At 37.5% G+C, this 19,019-nt stretch overlaps 1 protein-coding gene and 1 pseudogene across 2 annotated transcripts in view; one reads left to right on the forward strand and one right to left on the reverse strand.

Annotated features, from left to right (window-relative positions):
• The window catches only part of UNC13C (unc-13 homolog C), a 589,653-nt gene that overhangs the window by 433,016 nt on the left and 137,618 nt on the right, over nucleotides 1–19,019 (forward strand). The gene's annotated exons all lie outside the window — the stretch shown is intronic.
• Nucleotides 2,975–3,606, reverse strand: LOC137766110 (protein phosphatase 1 regulatory subunit 14B pseudogene; annotated as a pseudogene).

Raw genomic sequence — 19,019 nt, forward strand, 5'->3', positions numbered from 1 at the left:
GCTCCTTTAGGTGTAAGGTTAGATTGCTTATTTGAGATTTTTCTTGTTTCTTGAGGTAGGATTGTATTGCTATAAACTTCCCTCTTAGAACTGCTTTTGCTGCATCCCATAGGTTTTGGATCATCATGTTTTCATTGTCATTTGTTTCTAGGTATTTTTTGATTTCCTCTGTGATTTCTTCAGTGATCTCTTAGTTATTTAGTAACATATTGTTTAGCCTGTATGTGTTTATGTTTTTCACGTTTTCTTTTCCCGGTAATATATTTCTAATCTCATAGAGTTGTGGTCAGAAAAGATGCTTGATATGATTTCAATTTTCTTAAATTTACCGAGGCTTGATTTGTGACCCAGTATGTGATCTGTCCTGGAGACTGTTCCGTGTGCACTTGAGAAGAAAGTGTAATCTGCTGTTTTCGGATGGAATGTCCTATAAATATCAATTAAATCTATCTGGTCTATTGTGTCATTTAAAGCTTGTGTTTCCTTATTAATTTTCTGTTTGGGTGATCTGTCCATTGGTGTAAGTGAGGTGTTAAAGTCCCCCACTATTACTGTGTTACTGTTGATTTCCTCTTTGATAGCTGTTAGCAGTTGCCTTATGTATTGAGGTGCTCCTATGTTGGGTGCATACATATTTATAATTATTGTATCTTCTTTATGGATTAATCCCTTGATCATTATGGAGTGTTCTTCCTTGTCTCTTGTAACATTCTTTATTTTAAGGTCTATTTTATCTGATAATGAGTATTGCTACTCCAGCTTACTTTTGCTTTCCGTTTTCATGGAATATCTTTTTCCACCCCCTCACTTTCAGTCTGTATGTGTCCATAGGTCTGAAGTGGGTCTCTTGTAGACAGCATATATATGGGTCTTCTTTTTGTATCCATTCAGTGAGCCTGTGTCTTTTGGTTGGAGCATTTAGTGCGTTCACATTTAAGTTAATTATCAATATGTGTGTTCCTATTACCATTTCCTTAATTGTTTTGGGTTTGTTTTTGTAGGTCCTTTTGTTCTCTTGTGTTTCCCATTTAGAGACCTTCCTTTAGCGTTTGTTGTAGAGCTGGTTTGGTGATGCTGAAATCTCTTAGCTTTGCTTGTCTGCAAAGCTTTTGACTTCTCCATTGAATCTGAATGAGATCCTTGCTGGGTAGAGTAATCTTGGTTGTAGATTCTTCCCTTTCATCACTTTAAGTATATCGTGCCACTTCCTTCTGGCTTGTAGAGTTTCTGCTGAGAAATCAGCTGTTAACTTACGGGAGTTCCCTTGTATGTTGTTTGTTGTTGTTCGCTTTTCGTTTTTAATAATTTTACTTTGTCTTTAATTCTTGTTAATTTGATTACTGTGTGTCTTGGCACGTTTCTCCTGGGTTTATCCTGGCTGGGACTCTGCCCTTCCTTGACTTGGGTAGCTATTTACTTTCCCATGTTAGGGAAGTTTTCGACTGTAATCTCTTCAAATATTTTATCAGGTCCTTTCTCTCTTCTCCTTCTGGGACCCCTATGATGCAAATGTTGGTTCATTTAATGTTGTCCCAAAGGTCTCTTAGGGTGTCTTCATTTCTTTCATTCTTTTTTCTTTATTCTGTTCTGTGCTAGTGATTTCCACCATTCTGTCTTCCAGGTCACTTATCCGTTCTTCTGCCTCAGTTATTCTGCTATTGATTACTTCTAGTGTATTTTCCATTTCAGTTGTTCTATTGTTCATCTCTGTTTGTTTGTTCTTTAATTCTTCTAGGTCTTTGTTAAACATTTCTTGCATCTTCTTGATCTTTGCCTCCATTTTTTTTTCCAAGGTCCTGGATCATCTTCACTATCATTATTCTGAATTCTCTTTCTGGAAGGTTGCCTATCTCCATTTCATTTAGTTGTTTTTCTGGTGTTTTATCTTGTCCCTTCATCTGGTACAATAGTCCTCTGCCTTTTCATTTTGTCTGTCTTTCTGTGAATGTGGTTTTCTTTCCACAGGCTTCAGGATTGTAGTTCTTTTTGCTTCTGCTGTCTGCCCTCTGGTGGATGAGGCTATCTCTGGACATTCAGAGGAGACTCCTGTGGGTCATGCCTTAGTGAAAGCAGCCAGGGGAAACAAAGGCCTATTTTGTGTTAGTGTTGGAGGGTATGCTGCAGAGGCAGGTCCAATTATTTTATATTGATATTTTAGTGAAGTATTAATAAATTTTCCCATTCCTAAAAATAAGCATTACAATTAGTATATACTTAGTAATCAATTGACTGTGTAGATAAAGCATCAGATTGATATATTGTTTATTTGGATTTAATTGATTCTTCTAAAGGACCACAATGTATTGTATATGAGTTAAATATTTTTTAAACTTTATAGTGGCTGTAGTTAGTACAAGGAAAAAGACAGATCTTAAGTTTAAAAACCTTTTACTTGACTTAATTTGAATAGCTTAGGTTCTCAACAGCAACTCCACACATATATAGGCAGTACTGCTTCAGATAAATTTGTTGGATTTTTTGGTAGAAAATGAGAGTTAAATTAATGTAACACTAAGAAAAATGCAACTTTATTCACTATTTTCCTGACTGATGAAAAGGTATTAAGAACTCACAAATTGAGTGCTTTTAAAGGATAAACAGTTTCAGAGGTCTTCACACATTGATTTTCCCTATATCTTAAAACTTCTCTAATAACATGCTTCACTAAAATTTTCATTTATTGTCTAGCCCCAAGGATAATGGAAGCTGATTTGCTATATATACAGTAGAATTTTTTTTTAACTGCACCAAAGGCATATCCTAGCTCTGTTAAAGGGCCTGCACCACAGTCAATATAAAAGCACAAAAAGTCCCATCAGTTTAATAATAATAAAACCCCAAAAATGGAAAACTGAGGGGGCAAGGAAGAGGCCCCTGGGCCAGGGGCATGGGGAACCCTGCTCATGGCACCAGGCCTGGCCACAGGGCTCCCCTGGTATTGCTGTTGCTACGAGGTTGGGGGTCAGCAATTGTCCTGTGGGAGCCATCGTTCACCTGGGTTGAGGACCCTTACTTCCTCTGGGGTGTGCTCAGCTTCTGCATGCCCCGGATATTGCTCAGCAGGCCAGAGATGAAGGCCTCAGTGGGTTTGTAACAGTCAACCAGCAGCTCCTTGACCCTGGCAGCTCGGGTGTCATCACTCTCCATGTCCAGGAGTTCATCCACATCAATCTCCAGCTCCAGGATCTCCTCTTCCTGGCAGTCGTAGAGGTGGGTGAGCTGCTCCAGGATCCACTCCTCCAGGTTGAGGCGCTTCCGTAGCTCCTTGCACTTGTACTTGACTGTGACCTTCCCTTGGCGCCTCACTGGTCCCTCATCATCTGCGCCATCTGGGCCCTCACCTGCAGCCCCAGGGCTGCTCTGAAAGTAGACGCAGGGTCCTGGGCCGCCACTCCTTGGTCCAGGGGCTGGAGCCACCAACGCCGCACCCCCCGCTGGGCCAAGTATGTGCGTCAGGCCCCTCCCTGCGCTGCCGCCTCTGGGATGCCTGTCGGCTGGCTCCAAGCCACTGGCTCGGGTTAGCTCGTGAACTCGGCTCCACAGGGCTCCGCATGGCTCCGCAGCAAGGGCAGCGGCGGCGGGCGCGCCTAGGGGCCGATGCAGCATGTGGAGCCCCCAGACCTGGTCTGGCCACAGCCCGCCCCCTCCCCGCCAATCCTTAGAATTTTTCTGTATATTAAATTGATAATACTTATCTGGTAGCAACATTCAGTGTCATGCAATATGTATTGATGCTATTGTTATCTGCTTTTGGAATAAGTCTGTGAGGTAGTTCAGCTTGAAAGAAGCAATACATGAACCAAAAAATAAATGATAACTAATGAGACAGTGAAGAGAACAGGGTGAGTTCCCAGATTTCAAATGAACTGTACTATTTCTTGACTCCACTCATCCTCAAATTATCCTATATATATATATATATATTCAGTCACCAAGAATACATCAGAAGGTAATTATTTATATGTAGTGGTCTCCATAGTTATTTAGCCAATCCTTTTAGCCCTTGAATGATTAATTCCAATTCATTTATTCAAAGTTTTTTGAGCTCCTACTTTTTGCAAACACTGATATAAACACTAGGGTTAACATGATTAAAAAAAAAAAGGGGAGTCTCAGCATTATAGCTTGATTAGAGTAAGAGTTAATAAGAAAATACAAGGAATCATTAGTATGACTCCCGAGCTGAGTGAGAGGTCAGCATGGATTAATACTAGCAAGTGATAACTTCTTATATGTGTCATTGGAGTTTCCAAAGAAGTAAGGAGAGTCAGAGACAGTTGTTGAAATGGAAGGAAGATAGGTAAAGAAAATCTAGTATGTGGAAGTAGAGTCCCTGGAGAAGGAAAAAAAAAAAAAAGAAAGCAATAGAATTTATGTTTAAAACTGTAATAAAAGAAAATTTTATGGAAATAAAAGACTTCCAGGTACAAATTGACAAGGCCGACTTAATACTAGAAAATCAACTTGGAATTGTCAACTTTGAAACAGATCCTGGTAAAATTATTGGATCTTAAAGATAACGGAGATATCTTCAGGGTCTCTAGTCATAAAGTGATTAGGACCTTTTTTTAAAAAGCCGCAGAAAACTCCCAAGCCCCTTCCACACTGTGAAGATAAAAGAAGTCACATTCTGCAAGACCGAAAGGGCCTCCACCAGAACATGACCATGCTGGAGGCTTGACCTTGGACTTCCTAGATGTACAACTGTGAGAAATAAATGTTTGTTGCTTATAAGCCACCTAGTCTATGGCATTTGGTTATAACAGCCCAAACAGACTAAGACAAAAGGCTAGTTTATTACTGGGAAATCCACTAATATCATATAACATATTAATAGGCATAAGAAGAAAAAGCAGATGATAAGTCTCCATGGATGCTGAAAAAGCATTTGACAAAATTCAATACATATAAACATTCAAGAACATAGAAATCAATGGATATTTCCTTACCATATTTCATAAAAATAATTATATATTTTTACACATCTAGATATGTATGTGTATATATATTAAGTTTATATGAAATAGAGACATAATGCAAATTTGGCAAAATATTGACCATTGTTGAGTCTGCGTAAAGAATATATGGGAGATCATTGTACTAGTCTTGCGACTTTCTGTAATTTTTAAAATTTATTTATTTTGTATTTTTGGCTGAATTGGGTCTTCGTTGCTGTGTGTGGGGTTTCTCTAGCTGTGGCGAGCAGGGGCCACTCTTCATCGTGGTGCGTGGGCTTGTTGCGGTGGCTTCTCTTGCTGCAGAGCACGGGCTCCAGGCACGCAGGCTCACTAGTTGTGGCCCACGGGCTCCAGAGCACAGGCTCAGCAGTTGTGGCACACGGGCTTAGCCGCTCCGCGGCATGTGGGATCTTCCCAGACCAGGGCTCGAACCTGTGTCTCCTGCATTGGCAGGCGGATTCTTAACCACCGCACCACCGGGGAAGCCCACCTTCTGTTATTTTTACATTATATCAAAATAACATATTGTACAATTCACTATTTCTGAATAATAGAGATGAAAAATTGGCTAAACAATGTCATTTTCTGTGTCTAATCCTTTTTAACCAAGTTACTGTAATAGTCTTTTAATATGGTAGTTCTTGTTACAACTACAATTAATTGTTACAATTACTGCCATTTATAAAGTATATTTCAGTGATGGCACATTTATACAGTGTTATCTCACTGATTTTTCACAAAACAACCTGAAAGGGGGATAGAGTTACAATCCCATTTTACACAAGAGGAAACTGAGCCTTCTAGGAGTAAAATGGTTTGCCCAAGTTGACAAGGGCAGTAAGTGATGGATTCAAGACAAAGATTCATGTCTCTGTCTCCCTTGCTGTCTCAAATCTTTCCTCCACTGCATCCATCTAACCCCAAAGACATGAGTTTTTCTATACTTTTGCTTAAATGTGGGGATTATATCCTAGGCTTCTTTTGTATTTCCATAGCACAATATGTAGCTTGCACATCACAAACAATCGATAATACTTGTTGAACTGAGTTACGTTACAATGTAGTATGAATAAATAAAAAGGGAAAGAGAAAAGAATAAGTCTGTGCTTAAATAGTTCCCTACATATATTGATTCTCTTTGTCTTAATTTTCACGTAAAGAGTAAAATTTGTTAGCTGACGCAATGAAAAATTTAGGTAAATGACTATGAGCGATTGATTATATAAAGGTAGTATTGCAAATGTAAACAAAATATTTGACTAATATTTTTAACTTTCAGGTGGGAATTTTATTGATGGTAAGTTCAATAAAGAGGGGGAAAAATACCAATGCTGTATTTTTCATACTCTGTCTATTCTGAAAAGTGTTGGCCTAGATATAGTGCAGTTGACATCATGTAATTTATATGTTCATAAATCCTCTAGTACATGAAGTACCTTCAATCGATGACCATTGCCTAAAGGATGAGGTATATTTTTCCTGAATACACATTTTATTGAACTATAGCATGCATAGAGAAATTGTGCAAATAATAGGTGTCCAGCTGGATAGATTTTTACACAGTGCACTTACCTGTTAACAGAACCTCAGAAGTCCCCATCATGTTCCTTTCCAGTCACTACCTAATCCCTCTGATAAAGTTACTCACTATTTTGACTTCTAACACGATATAATACTTTTGCCTGTTGTGGAGCTTCATTTACATCAAACCATAGAATACATTCTGTTTTGTGCTGGGTTTCTTTCATTGAACATTATTTTTTTGAGATATTACCCACATGGTCTCTTCATTCTCATTACAGTATTATGTTCCAATGTACAAATATGCCACTATTCATTTATTCATTTTACTATTGAGGTATATTTGGGTAGTTTCCAATTTTAGACTATTAAAGTGGTGCTATGAATGTTCTTATACACGTTTCAGTGGATATATATGTACACATGTCTGTCATGGATATACCCAAGGAGTGGACTTACTAAGTCATAGAGATGCATATGTTCAGTTTAGTAGATATTACAAACTAGTTTTCCAAAGTGATTACACCAGTTACCTCGCCCATCAACAGTGTATACAAGTTCCAATTGCTCCACATCCCTACCAACTTGCTATTGCCTGTCTTTTTCATTCTAGCCATTTTGATAGGCGTGTAATGATAATTAAAATTGTAGTTTAATTTCTGCTTTCCCGATGACTAAGACAGTGAAATACTTTTTCATAAGGTTTTTGGCCATTTGGCTATTTCTTTTGTGAACTACCTTTTCAATCTTTTGTCCATTTTTTAAATTGAGCTTTCTGAGATTTTCTTAAAAATCTTAAGCTCTTTATATATTGTAGATATTAGCCTTTTGTTGAATATTTGTATTGCAAATATTTTCTCAGTCTATGACTTGCTTTTTTACTCTCTTAATAATGTCTTTTCTTTATTGATGTATAGTTGATTTACAATATTATGTTAGTTTCAGGTGTACAGCTTAGTGATTCAGTATTTTCACAGATTATACTTCATTAAAAGTTATTACAAGATAATGGCTATAATTCCCTGTGCTATACAATATATCCTTGTTGCTTATCTATTTTATAGTAGCTTGTATCTCTTAATCCCATACCTCTGATATGCTTCTCCCCGCTTCCCTCTTCCTTTGGGTAACCACTAGTTTGTTCTCTAAATTTGTGAGTCTTTTTCTGTTTTGCATATACATTCACTTGTGTTATTTTTTTAGATTCCACGTGTATGTGACTTATTTTACTAAGCATAGTATTTTCTAGGTTCATCTATGTTGCTGCAAGTAGCAGAATTCCATTCTTTTTATAGCTGAGAAATATTATATTGTATATATATACCACATCTTCTTTATCTGTTTGTCTTTTGATGGACACTTGGGTTGCTTCTGTGTCTTGGCTATTGTAAAAATGCTGCTAAGAACATGGGGTGCGTGTATCTTTCTGAATTAGAGTTTTCATCTTTTCTGAATATATGCCCAGGAGTGGGATTGCTGGATCATATGGTAGTTCTACTTGTAGTTTTTTGAGGAACCTTCATACTGTTTTCCATAGTGGCTGCACTAATTTACATTCCCACCAACAATGTACAAGGGTTCCCTTTTCTCGACATCCTCACCAACATTTTTTATTTGTAGACTTTTTGATGATAGCCATTCTGACAGCTGTGACGTGGTACCTTGTTTTTATTCGCATTTCTATAATAATTAGCATAGCTGAGCAGCTTTTCATGTGCCTGTTGGCTATCTGTATGTCTCCTTTGAAAAATGTCTATTCAGGTCTTCTACCCATTTTTTGATTGTGTTGTTTGGTGTTTTTTGTTGTTGTTGTTTTGTTTTGATGTTGAGTTGTATGAGCTTCTTATATATTTTGTGTATCAACCCCTTGTTAGTCATATCATTAGCAAATATTTTCTCCCATTCAGTAGATTTTTTTCATTTTTGTCAGTGGTTCCCCTTGCTGTGCAAAAGCTTTAAGTTTACTTAGGTCCCATTTATGTATCTTTGCTTTTATTTCTTTTGCCTTAGAAGACAGAGCCAATAAAATATTGCTACAATTTATGTCAAAGTGTGTTCTGCCTACGTTCTCTTCTAGGAGCTTTATGGTTTCTCGTCTTCTTTTTATAGAAATATTCTACTTATTTTCTTTATTTTTGTTTGTTTGCCTTTTGCTTGTTTTTATTTTTTAATTTTTTAAATCCATTTTGAGTTTATTTTTCTTTATGGTGTGAGGAAATGTTCTAATCTCACTGTTTTACATGTAGCTGTCCAGTTTTCCCAGCACCACTTGTTAAAGAGACCGTCCTTTCTCCATAATATATTCTTGCCTCCTTTGTTGTAGATTAATTGACCATAGGTGTGTGTGGGCTTATTTCTGGGCTTTGTATCCTGTTCCACTGATCTGTGTGTCTGTTTTTGTGCCAGTACCAGGCTGTTTAGATTACTGTAGTTTTGTAGTATCTTCTGAAGTCTGAAAGTGTGATACGTCCAGCTTTGTTCTTTTTTTCTCAGGATTGCTTTGGCTATTCTGAGTCTTTTGTGGTTTCATATGAATTTAGGATTATTTGTTCTAGTTCTGTGAAAAATGTCATGGTATTTTGATAGGGATTGTATTAAACCTGTAGATTGCTTTGGGTAGTATGGCCATTTTAACATGTCATTTAATGATTTCTTTTGAAAAATAGAGGTTCTAAATTTAAACAGTGCAATTTATCAATAACCTCCTTTATTAGTAGTACTGTTTTTGTCCTCTTTAATTAATCTTTGCCTACCCAAGATTATGAAAATAATCTCTTATGTTTTCTTCTAAAAGCTTTGTTGTTTACCTTTCTATCTTAGACCTACAATCCATCTGAAACTCATTTTTTGTGTATCAACCCCCTTGATGAAGTCATATGATGTAATAAAAAGATCTTTTATTCTCTAAGCTCAGACAGATCTGGAGAATGTAACAGAAATATGTAGAAGTGTATGCCCAAGAATACACAAAGCATAGTTTTTAAAAACCATATTAAATGATGACATTAATTTTATTGGCATGGAAAACTGTTGAGTGAAAGGAGTGGGTTATAGAACATAAAACATTTATACAAATTGTATGCACACATATATTTTAGATACATAAATTCATACAGTGATATCCTGAAGGGTAATCAGGCATAGTTTAACAACATATCTGTGAATCATGGGATTTATGGTAATCGGTATTTTTCTTTGAACTTTTCTGTATTGTTTGACTTTTTTTCAGTGAGTATGTATCTTCATTTCCAGAATAAACATGAAAAATCATTCTTATTTAAATACAAGTACATAGGGGAGAAGAGTTATCCAGAGGTACCCATAATAACCTTTTGGATCTTTTCATTCAGTCATTTTTCTTGGCATAGATGGTGGCTGTTTTATCCTTTAATAAAAATTGTACTTCCTATTTAATTAGATTTCTGAATCTGGTACAAGTCTGGCCTGAGGGGGAGAGAGGCTAGAACAAAAGAACTCCTTGTGTCCAGTAAATAGATTTATTTCTGTAACGAAAAATGATTCATGATAAGATGTATCACTTTTATGGTTTATCTACATGCTTTATGAAAGAAGGAACCAATCCCTCCATATCTTTGCATGTTGATTAGTAGAGCCAGTTCGGCTGTATGTTTTTTGCCTTCATGTCAAAAACAAATCAGTATATAAAATTCTTTGGTCCACTGCAAATTTTCCTCTCACGACTCTGTAGATGTTGTTCAGTTATCCCATAGCCTCTAGGGAATGGAAGGATCACAGGTCAGCCTGCTTTAAATAATTTTATATACTTGCTTTTCTGTTTATAAGCCTAAAAGATTTTTTTCCTTTATTTTGTCTTTCAAACATTTTGGCAGATGTGTCTATTCATTAGTACCTAGATGTGAGTAACTCTTCACTAGTAGAGAATTTCTTAACTTCATACTTGCTTTCCTCTCTCTCTGACTAAAAATTGTTCCCTTTAATTATGCATCTTATTATTGATTCTGTTCCATTTGTTTGACTTTTTTTTTTTCTCCTTATGTTGGATCTCTCCTCTCTAGTCGTAGAGATCAAGATCCTATGTGACCCAACCCTGGCTTCTCTCTGAAATCAGCTCTCACCACTCTCAATCACTCACTCTGCTTTAGCCACGCTGGCTTCCTTGCATCTCCTTGAACTTGTCAAGGACACTCCTTGGCTCCAGGGCCACTTCACTTGCTCTGTTTTCTACCTGAAATGCTCTTCCAGAAGAAGGCTGCATGGTTTGCTCTCTGACTTCATTCAGTTCTGCTCTCATGTCGCCTCATTAGAGATCTTCCCTAAGGACCAAAATGTGGATTTCATTCACTTGTGCAACATATCTACTGATTATCTACTATGAACCAGGTACTATGCTGCATACTGAAAGTACAGCAAAGAAGAAAACAGAGCATTCCTGCAATTTTGGAATTTATAATATAGTGAGGAGAGGCAGACAATAAAAACCACTCAATATAATGCGAAGTAGTGTAAGTGTTCTGGAAAAATAAAATGCAGGGTAAGGGAGCAGATGAGCTGAGCATGCATTTTTTTCAATAGGCCACTAAGGGAAGAATCTCAACTACAGGTTACATTTAAATAAGCAATGAGAAAATGTACAGGAAACTAAAAGGAATGAAACCCATAAAGATTTAAGTCTTTTTAAGAAAAAGCTATAAGCAATGGTTTTGCAATATATAAGTTATAACCTGAGAAATACATGAAACTGATTATTTATGAGTGTTTTTTATGAGCTATGTATATGGGATAAAATTGTTTATATTTTATTGACAATTCTTAATAAAAAATTTATTGATCTACACGGGGCTTTTTATTTTAATGCAGAAAATTAGGTCTTTTAAGACACAGCAGTGGCTTTTCCCCATGGGAAGCTGTACACCAGCAAACTTTTAGACCATGTCCAATGTTAAACATGTCCTCTATCAGTTTGATTGATGACCCGGTCTATTCTCAGCCAAACGGAGGAGAAAATGAAGGAACAGAGATGGCGAAAGAACTGGATACAACCTTTATATTCTTTTATCCATCCATCTATCCATTTATCTTATCCTTGTCTGAGCAGACAAGGTGGTGTGAGGAATCAAACATTTATCTTATCTGTTGTGTTATCTGTTCTTAGAAAGCTTATCTAGGTAGAGAAGAGGTGAGAGGCAAGGTTATATGATGGAAAGACACAGAACCAGGATTAGACTTTATGCTGCACCACATCTACCACAGTCATCACTGTTACCACCTAAGTCCAAACTGCCAAGTCTGTCCATTGTTCATTCTACTGCAGTGGCTCCTCTATACACTGCTGCTTCCACTTTTAGATCCCTGTAATCTGTTGTCCAGACAGCAACCAAAGGGATGTTTTGCAAATGTAAAATGAGACCAAAAACCTCCAGCATTATTCCATAACTCTTAGGAGGAGAGGTCCTTATCATAGGATTCAAGATCCTATGTGACCCGACCCTGGCTTCTCTCTGAAATCAGCTCGCACCACTCGCAGTCGCTCACTCTGCTTTAGCCACGCTGGCTTCCTTGCATCTCCTTGAACTTGTCAAGGACACTCTTTGGCTCCAGGGCCACTTCACTTGCTCTGTTTTCTACCTGAAATGCTCCTCCAGAAGAAGGCTGCATGGTTTGCTCTCTGACTTCATTCAGTCCTGCTTTCATGTCGCCTCATTAGAGATCTTCCCTTAGTGGCCTATTGAAAAAAATGTATGCTCAGCTCATCTGCTCCCTTACCCTGCATTTTATTTTTCCAGAACACTTACACTACTTCGCATTATATTGAGTGGTTTTTATTGTCTGCCTCTCCTCACTATATTATAAATTCCAAAATTGCAGGAATGCTCTGTTTTCTTCTTTGCTGTACTTTCAGTATGCAGCATAGTACCTGGTTCATAGTAGATAATCAGTAGATATGTTGCACAAGTGAATGAAATCCACATTTTGGTCCTAAGTGCTAACTTTCATGGAAATACTCTGTACTACCTCTATTGCTAGGACTGCTAGGCCTACGTATAAAAGTACAATGTAAGTGAAGCTTGTTTTTGTTTATTTTTTATACCCTTGCTCCATGGCTTGTCAATTAATGCCAATAGCTTCTTTGGGTGCCCGTATTTTACCATTATGTTTCAGCCTGTTGGCCAGCTCTCTTTTTAAAAATAATTTCACACCTCATCCCATTATTTTTGTATTATTATTTTTTAAACATCGTTATTGGAGTATAATTGCTTTACAAAGGTGTGTTAGTTTCTGCTTCATAACAAAGTGAATCAGCTATACATATATCCCCATATGTCCCCCCTCTTGTGTCTCCCTCTTACCCTCCCTATCCTGCCCCTCTAGGTGGTCACAAAGCACCGAGCTGATCTCCCTGTGCTATGTGGCTGCTTCCCACTAGCTATCAGTTTTACATCTGGTAGTGTATATATGTCCATGCCACTCTCTCACTTCGTCCCAGCCTACCCTTCCCCCTCCCTGTGTCCTCAAGTCCATTCTCTACATCTGTGTCTTTATTCCTGTCCTGCCCCTAGGTTCTTCATAACCGTTTTTTTTTTTTTTTTAGATTCCATATATATGTGTTAGCATATGGTATTTGTTTTTCTCTTTCTGACTTACTTCACTCTGTATGACAGACTCTAGGTCCATCCACCTCACTACAAATAACTCAATTTCGTTTCTTTTTCTGGCTGAGTAATATTCCATTGTATATATGTGCCACATCTTCTTTATCCATTCATCTGTTGATGGACACTTAGGTTGCTTCCATGTCCTGGCTATTGTAAATAGAGCTGCAGTGAACATTGTGGTACATGACTCCTTTTGAATTATGGTTTTCTCAGGGTATATGCACAGTAGTCGGATTGCTGGGTTGTATGATAGTTCTATTTTTAGTTTTTTTAAGGAACCTCCATACTGTTCTCCATAGTGGCTGTATCAATTTACATTCCCACCAACAGTGCAAAAGGGTTCCCTTTTCTCCACAACTTCTCCAACATTTATTGTTTGTAGATTTTTTGGTGATGGCCATTCTGACTGGTGTGAGGTGATACCTCATTTTAGTTTTGATTTGCATTTCTCTAATGATTAATGATGTTGAGCATTCTTTCTTGTGTTTTTTGGCAATCTGTATATCTTCTTTGGAGATATGTCTATTTAGGTCTTCTGCCCATTTTTGGATTGGGTTGTTTGTTTTTTTGATATTGAGCTGCGTGAGCTGCTTGTAAATTTTAGAGATTAATCCTTTGTCAGCTTCTACATTTGCAAGTATTTTCTCCCATTCTGAGGGTTGTCTTTTCATCTTGTTTATGGTTTCCTTTGCTGTGGAAAAGCTTTTAAGTTTCATTAGGTCCCATTTGTTTAGTTTTGTTTTTATTTCCATTTCTCTAGGAAGTGGGTCAAAAAGGATCTTGATGTGATTTATGTCATAGAGTGTTCTGCCTATGTTTTCCTCTAAGAGTTTGATAGTGTCTGGCCTTACATTTAGGTCTTTCATCCATTTTGAGTTGATTTTTGTGTATGGTGTTAGGGAGTGTTCTACTTTCATTCTTTTACATGTAGCTGTCCAGTTTTCCCAGCACCACTTATTGAAGAGGCTGTCTTTTCTCGATTGTATATTCTTGCCTCCTTTATCAAAAATAAGGTGACCATACATGCGTGGGTTTATCTCTGTGCTTTCTATCCTGTTCCATTGATCTATATTTCTGTTTTTGTGCCAGCACCATACTGTCTTGATTACTGTAGCTTTGTAGTATAGTCTGAAGTCTGTCTCATCCCATTTTTTTTTCCTTATAACTATCCATCTCTAGTTTCCTAGCACCAGATTATGTGGTCCTGACTTCATAGCGCTTCCTGAATTTTCAAGGTCTATGACTCAGACAAATCATGCAGAATTCTTCCAAGTCTAGTATAAAATGGTATGCTCTTCCTTCTGAGTATTATGGAAGAGCAGCTTCACACCCTGGCTTGCCTGTAAAGCACTTCACAGATGTAGCAGTCTGTGTCGTAGATGAAGATTATAGAGGAAATGTTGGTGTTGTACTGTTTAATTTTGGCAAAGAAACATTTGAAGTCAAAAGGGTGATTGAATTGCACAGCTCATTTGTGAACAGGTTTCTTATCCAGAAACAGAGGAAGTTCAAGTTTTGGATGATGCTGAAAGGGGTTCAAGGGGTTTTGGTTCCAGTGGAAATAGCCAGTCTTTTTTGAAACCCAGCAGTCTAGATTTGTGGGGGTTGTAGATCTACACCAGAATTCTAAGCAGATATATCAGAGTGTATGGCTGTGAAGTATGTCTGACCTCACATCACTTCTGGTTTAGTTTACCAGGGAGCCTTGTTTCATTCTGGGATTCTGCTGAGATACTTGTTTTAATTTTGAGTTGGACTGCCAGCTACAAGTACAATGCTGCTTCTAGCATCCGTTTCAGTGGTCATGGAGTAAGGCAATATTTTACTAATATTGCTTGGCTTTTTTCCCTAGTGTTTTGCTAAGGCTTAGTTACCAGAAATGTTTCATGAAAGAAACTTCTGTATCTTCTTTCTTACCCTACAAAAATTAATGATATTTTTTCCCTTCATTGTCATTGAATCTTAAGAAAGTTGACTACAATAATTGATTACTATGGCTAATCTTTTCTCTTGTTTGCTGATTTCCTTCTCTGGAAGATTCACATTGGTCCAAATTACTTTTTGCTAACATATTATTATGTATAGTCCATTATTTTTTCATTTTTATTTTATTACTCCGAGCTTTATTACCTTGTAAGTATAATACCTTACTTTGGCAGCCAGAATTTTACATGATATCTCACCTCCAAAGATGTGCTGATATTACAAAACCTTTATAGAGCTGCTCTAAAATGGAAAATTGTAATTCTTATTTTCTCTCTCTCCCTCTTTCTCTCTTCTCCCCTCCCCCTCTCTCTCTGCCTTTCTCTTTTTGCTTCTAGTTACATGGATTGGCATTCTCAGTATATGAAAAAGAGCCCATGATCTCCATCTGTATATTGTTAATATGCATTTATGCTTACCTTTGATAGATGTTTATATGTGTGTATAATCTGTAAAAGTCTGATACATATTTATTTTTACAATCACACTTTCTGAGTGATAAGGTTTGGGGTTTGTGAGCACATAGTATCTTACAAACCATCATGTGCATTGACCCCCTAATGCTGACTCTTTATTTGGTATTCCTTCCAAACCTTCCATATCGTCACCTCTTAGAGATAGAGCAGCCTGACAAACACTTAGAGGGATGTTTAAGAGAGCCCTACAGAATTGAACTACCGACTCTAGGACAACACAGAGTGTTTATGCAATAAAATGGTGTCATAGATTAAGAACTGGAAAGTGACACTGTGATGACTGATGGCAGCAAATTTGCTTTTGGCATGAGAATGGATTGAGTGTATGTCACCCCTATCCTGTAAATCGATACATAATTGTTCATAAAGTCCCATGCATACACTAACTTTCAGAAGAAGATATATTATTTTAAAGTAAATGCTGGTAAACACCATCTAAAGGCAAATAGGAATAGTCTTCTAAGTTGCCGAGCTTTTTCCTTGTACAATTTTAATGAAGCATTTTTATTCTGGTAGTGAAATATTCTTCCCATTGAAATTCAAAGATTAATTTTTAAATATCTTTATTGGAGTATAATTGCTTTACAATGATGCATTAGTTTCTGCTGTACAACAAAGTGAATCAGCTATATGTATACATATATCCCCATATCTCCTCCCTCTTGAGCCTCCCTCCTACATTCCCTATCCCACCCCTCTAGGTCATCACAAGGCATTGAGCTAATCTCCCTATGCTATGCAGCAGCTTCCCACTAGCCATCTGTTTTACATTTCGTAGTGTATATATGTCAATGATACTCTATCACTCCGTCCCAGCTTCCCCTTCAACCTGTGTCCTCAAGTCTGTTCCCTATGTCTGCATCTTTATTCCTGCCCTACCACTAGGTTCATCATTACCGTTTTTTTAGATTCCATATATGTGCATTAGCATACGGTACTTGTTTTTCTCTTTCTGATTTACTTCACTCTGTATGACAGTCTCTAAGTCCATTCATCTCATTACAAATAACTCAGTTTTGTTCCTTTTTATGGCTGAGTAATATTCCGTTGTATATATGTGCCACATCTTCTTTATCCATTCATCTGTCGATGGACCTTTAGGTTGCTTCCATGTCCTGGCTACTGTAAATAGTGCTGCAACGAACATTGGGGTGCATGACTCTTTTTGAATTATGGTTTTCTCAGGGTATATGCCCAGTAGTGGGATTGCTGAGGAATATGGTAGTTCTATTTTTAGTTTTTGAAGGAACCTCCATACTGTTCTCCATAGTGGCTGTATCAATTTACATTCCCACCAACAGTGCAAAAGGGTTCCCTTTTCTCCACACCCTCTCCAGCATTTATTGTTTGTAGATTTTTTGATGGTAGCAATTCTGACTGGTGTGAGGTGATACCTCATTGTAGTTTTGATTTGCATTTCTCTAATGATTAGTGATGTTGAGCATCCTTTCATGTGTTTGTTGGCCATCTGTATATCTTCTTTTTTTTTTTTTTTTTTAATAAATTTATTTATTTATTTATGGCTGTGTTGGGTCTTCGTTTCTGTGCGAGGGCTTTCTCTAGTTGTGGCGAGTGGGGGCCACTCTTCATCGCGGTGTGCGGGCCTCTCACTGCCGTGGCCTCTCTTGTTGCGGAGCACAGGCTCCAGACGCGCAGGCTCAGTAGTTGTGGCTCACGGGCCCAGTTGCTCCGCGGCATGTGGGATCTTCCCGGACCAGGGCTCGAACCCGTGTCCCCTGCATTGGCAGGCAGATTCTCAACCACTGCGCCACCAGGGAAGCCCATGTATATCTTCTTTGGAGAGATGTCTATTTAGGTCTTCTGCCCATTTTTGATTGGGTTGTTTGTTTTTTTGATATTGAGCTGCATGAGCTGCTTGTATATTTTAGAAATTAATCCTTTGTCAGGATTCATTTGCAAATATTTTCTCCCATTCTGAGGGTTTTCTTTCATCAAATATTAAATTTTGTAGAAAATTATTATACTGCAGTTCAGAAAATTAATTAAATGGTTTATCTTGTAAATGTAATGAGCAAGTTAAATATTTGTTGCCAAAATTAAAAATGTAGGAGAACTGATGGCTAAATAAATTTGGTTGTTCACATCATATGAGATAAATGCAGTTTTGTGACTGGTCTACAACTAAGCAGAAGATACTTTGGGAGAATTAAAGATAATTTGAAGTATATCTTTGAATTTGATATTATAATATCTTAAATCAATATTTGGTGTGTGGTAGTTAAGATATAATTGTAGTTTATTTGAAATATCTCCTTATAATATATCATTACACATTATGGGAGGAATACATGAAGACATGAGGAAAACAGGCATATAGATTTTGGAAAATAACAGCTCACTTTATATAAAATCATCCAAGTGGTGATAACTACTCAGAATATAGCTGAGAGACTACAAGTATGAAACGAGGCTGACAGGAAGATTAACTGTAATATTAGTCTCCCTGCAAAATGTATTACTTCTATGATAATTCCTCTCTCAGAGCCTATATACTATTTTCTTAACATGAAACTTCTTAAGTTCTTAAGAAGTCTGATTCACTGATTTCCTACGTGATGGTGGATCAATTCACACTGGGGTCTGCTAAAGGTTCTTACATTGATACAGTTCCATAAAGCAAGGGGGCAGCCTGACTACATATGTGGGGGGTCGGGGGGGCCGTGTGTGTGGGTGTGTGTGTGTGTGTGTGTGAAACAAGAAATTAGAAAACAAAATAGTTTGGAGGTTAATTAATAAGCACATCTTAACCTTTCAGAAACCTTTGTGTGATGCAACAGAACATAACCCCACGTAGCCAAACTCCATAACAAATGATTTAACACAGTGCCAGCTTATTTATTTCTTACCTGTACAAGTCAAAGAAGGTATTTCTGATTGGGTGGCTCTCCTCTGAGAAGTGGCTCAAGGACCCAGATTTCAACCCTCTAGCGGCTCTGTGATCCCCTAGAACCTTGGAATCCTTGGCTGGATCTTCTGCATCTGGCCACAAATGAGGGAAAGGCAAGCACAGCAGATTTCACAGGAGGTGTTTTAGGGCAAGGCTGAAAATAGCATATATTACTTCGGCCCACAAGTCAGTCATAGGCCAACCTATTGCAAGGAAGGTTGGGAAATGTAGTCTGGTTGTGTGCCTGGGAGGAAAAGGACTTAGTGCGATAACCATCTAATTAGTTAAACTTGCCACAGATACTGAGGTTCTTGATGATCACCACAAGTCACTGCTGAAAAAAGTTAAATTCTACTTAATATTTTCTACTTAAGGACAAAACAGGTGCACCTTATTATATAGGCGGGTAGCATTTCCATTATCAATTGCATTTTTCTTCAGATCAAACCTACCTCACAAACTAACTCAGTAAGCTGAAAACCTCTTGCTATGTCAGCTGAAGTGCATAGTGTATGCAAAGATGTCAGTTACTCTGGTT

The sequence above is a fragment of the Eschrichtius robustus genome, chromosome 1, assembly GCF_028021215.1.
Source record: "Eschrichtius robustus isolate mEscRob2 chromosome 1, mEscRob2.pri, whole genome shotgun sequence".
NCBI lineage: Eukaryota > Metazoa > Chordata > Mammalia > Artiodactyla > Eschrichtiidae > Eschrichtius > Eschrichtius robustus.